Here is a 3,464-nt window from a genome sequence, read left to right on the forward strand (position 1 = left end):
AGGTTGGGGCTATTTTTGGGATCAGCTGGGGCCCTGGGCTGCTTTCAGATGCTCCAGTGTGAACAGGAGAGATGGGAACAGATGGCTGGTGGGTCCCACTCGGTGGGTCCTGCTGGGAGCAGGTTATTTTTAGGGTTTGTTAACCCATTGGGGGCGTGTGGAGCCACCTTGGGAGGGACAGCCCCTCTAGCTGAGAAGAGCACAGGTCTTGGACCCCTAGGTTCCAGAACTGTGTATCCCAGCTGCTCCTCATTCCCTCTCAGACCCTCCACTGTTGTGTGGTTGTTGTTGCTAATCCTCACCCAAGGCTATTTTTTCCATTGATTTTTAGAGAGAGTGAGAGAGACAGGGAGAGAGAAACATCAATGTGAGAGACACATTTTGATTGGCTGCTTTCCACACACGTCCCAGCCAGGGCCAGGATCCAACCTGCAGCCGAGGTACTTGCCCTTGACCACCGTCAGTCTGAGGGTCGACACTCTAACCACTGAGCACACTGGCCAGGGCCGACCCCCCCACTGTTTAAAGAGGTCCATGGCAAGAAAGTAGACGCCAGCTCTGACTCAGCCCAAACAGAGAGACTGCCTGGGTCAGGAGAGAGAGGGGCCTGGCACTGGGATGCTTGCCTCCAGTGGTTTTGAGACACAGACCTGAGGCTAAGCGAGTGGTCTGCTGCTCTCAGGGTTCACACTAGAGGTCTGCGTGTTTGTCAGTAAACCCAGGGGGTGCCTGGGGAGTGCTCGCCGGTGCCTGGCCTCTGCGAGGGGTGCAGAGGGAGGGCCAAGTTCTGTGCTCAGGCCACCAGTGTGACCCCAGGGGCTCCTGGGTAGGTCAAGGACAAATACCCGGCAAGGCCTAACCTCACCAAATGCCCATGGATGTGGGTGCCATTCAGGCCGGAAAAAGGGGACGTCATGGTCAGAAGTGGTTTGTGAGGGCTGAGTATGCCTTAGGCATTCTTTAAAAAAAAATATATATATATTATTGATTTCAGAGAGGAAGGGAGAGGGGGAGAGATAGAAACATCAATGATGAGAGAATCATGGATCGGCTGCCTCCTGCACGCTCCCTACTGGGATCGAGCCCACAACCCGGGCATGTGGCCTGACCAGGAATCGAACCACGACCTCCTGGTTCATAGGTTGACGTTCAACCACTGAGTCACACTGGCCGGCCGCCACAGGCATTCTGTTAGATAGTTTTACTAACAGGATTTCACTCTGAATTTGTCCTCCTTTTGCAGACGGGGAAACGGGCTCCAAGGGCCGAAGGGGTGGAGAAGGTCCTGCTGCCCAGAGGGGAGGGCTGTGCCTGGCACCTCCCCCTGACTACACCCAGCTCTCAGTCCCTGCACCGCCCGCTGCCCGCAGGTCCTGGCCCCTGGGCCCTGGCGCTGGACCCCTCAGGAACAGGTTTAGGGAATGCGTGTGGGAAGGGAGGCCTGGGCCCAGGGGACCCTGCCAGTCACTGCTCTCCTAATGCCCTGAGCTCTCCTTGCCCGCGGGTGCCAGGACCGACACCGGCCTCCCCATTTGGCCTTCCTGTCGTCCCGGCAGGAGGATCACACATCCTGTCCCATCCGCCCCGCCCCCACCCGCCTGCCCACATGCCCTGCTTCCTGGAGGGTCAGCGTCTGGATTTGAACAGGGGCAGAGCCCGAGGGCCTCCAGGTGCTGCAGGTGCTGAGCGGGGGCCAGGCAGGCGGGGTGTGGGGGTGTGGGGGGGTGTCCCGGCCATGGCTGACCTGGGAGAGCAGAGGCCGAGGAGGCAGCGGTGAGGCCTGCCTGTGGTACAGGCGGCTGTGCCAGCAAGTCTGCTGCCGCCTCTCCTCCCACAATGGCCCCATTGTTCCCAGCAGCCAGGCAGTTTGGAGGAGGTGCCTAGGCCACCCCTAACCTCCACCCACCCCCAGCCAGGGGCCAGATTAACCCCTCGGAGGCCAGAGGCCCCGTGCGGGCCCACAGGTTGCTCTCTTCTCGGGACACAGGCCTGGGAAGTCACCTCTCCCCTCCTGTGCCCGGCAAGGGCCGCTCTAGAGAGCGGGGTGCTCCCCAGGGTAGGGAGCAGCACTGGGTCCTCCTCCCCACCTTGGTGCAGGTGCCAGGGGCCAGGAAGTGCCGGTGGGCACCGCCGGGCCAGCTACAGTTGGGCTGGGGGGCTGATCCCGCCACCACCGCCTGCCCCACTGGCTCCAGCTCCTTCCTTCCTGTGAAACCAGAGCTGGGCTGGGCCTCGCTCAGGACTTCGGTGGATTTAAAGAGGCAGCACCATGCCTGCCAGCTTGGCTTCCTCCCCTCCCCAGGTAGGGTCTGGGGCAGAGAGGGGACTGGAGGACTGCTGGCTCCTCCCTTGCCCCGGGGTGACCCCTGGCCCTTGCCCTGTTTGGGGACCAGGCTGGGCCCTCCACTCTCCCAGGCTCGGGGCGGTGGGGTGGGTGGGGTGGGCTGTGGTTTCCTGTGCAGGCTGTCTGCCTGGCCCACAGTGCCCGCCCTGCCTGGGCTTCCTGCCTGTCTTGGTTCACTGTGCCCCCTACTGCTCCCCGCGGGGCGGGGGGGAGGGGACAGGCAGGGATTGGGCAGCAAACTTTGGGGCACCTCACTGCCAGGACATGCCTGGCACTGTCTGAGGAGCTGAGGGAGGTGACCTCAGGCTTGTCCAGGCAATGCCACGGGCTCTGCGGCCTCCGGAAGGTCCAAAGGGCACAGAACGCCCGTAGAAGCCCCCTGTGCAGACCCGGCTTGGGAAGGTCCGGGCCAGGAGTTTCCGGGTCTCCTTGGGGTTGGGGTTGCCTGACATGACGCTGGGGCACAGGTGGGGCTGGGCTGGAAACTCCCGGGCAGAAATGGCTGATTTGCATGGTCTCCTTTGGCAGGAAGGGCGGGGAAGTGGGGGGCACTGCTGGGAACCTGGATGGGGAAACCCCTCATCCCAGCTCCTGACCTGGAAGTTCCCACCGAGGGTCTCCGAGCCACACCTTGGTCCCTGAGCAGGTTTCCTGCTGGGCTGTGATCCTTGACCTCCGGTCCAGCCGGGGGACCTAGGGTGCCAGAGGACAGCTTCTAGGGACCAGGGAGACCTGCTGCCCTGGAGAAAGGGGGCTCAGGGGCTGTGGTCTTGGGGGCTGCACCCCTTTAGCCAGAGGCCAAGGATCCCACCCCTTTTGCTCCCAGCAGGGCCCTATCCTTTCAGCCGTCATTCAGGGCCCTAGCCATCCACTTCCTCTCCGGAGGCGTTTGCCCACTGAATGTGGGAGCGTGGACCCCGAGTTCTCTCACTGGGTGGCTTGGAGCCAGGCAGGGAGCCAAGCAGAGGCTCTCTAGGCGGGGACAGCAGGCAAGAGGCAGGTGGCACGGGTGTGTGAATGCCCCTGCGCCTGTGGCGGTTCTTGCTGAGCCAGGAGCTGGAGGGCTGGGCATCCATGGAAACTCCAGTCGGGTTGCCCAGCTCCAGCCCCGCCCCCCCCC

The 3,464-nt window shown here is 62.6% G+C and overlaps 1 protein-coding gene across 3 annotated transcripts in view; it reads left to right on the top strand.

Annotated features, from left to right (window-relative positions):
• Positions 1–3,464, top strand: part of BCL9L (B-cell CLL/lymphoma 9-like) — a 29,852-nt gene that overhangs the window by 12,709 nt on the left and 13,679 nt on the right. The window contains exon 1 of one of the 3 annotated variants that reach the window (XM_006758713.2): positions 1,135–1,679. The exons of the other annotated variants lie outside the window; for them this stretch is intronic. The gene's annotated coding sequence lies outside the window, so the exon portion shown is untranslated. Of the gene's footprint in view, positions 1–1,134; positions 1,680–3,464 lie in introns of those variants that run through there. 3 annotated transcript variants of the gene reach the window in all.

The sequence above is a fragment of the Myotis davidii genome, unplaced genomic scaffold (genome assembly GCF_000327345.1).
Source record: "Myotis davidii unplaced genomic scaffold, ASM32734v1 scaffold355, whole genome shotgun sequence".
Classification (NCBI taxonomy): domain Eukaryota; kingdom Metazoa; phylum Chordata; class Mammalia; order Chiroptera; family Vespertilionidae; genus Myotis; species Myotis davidii.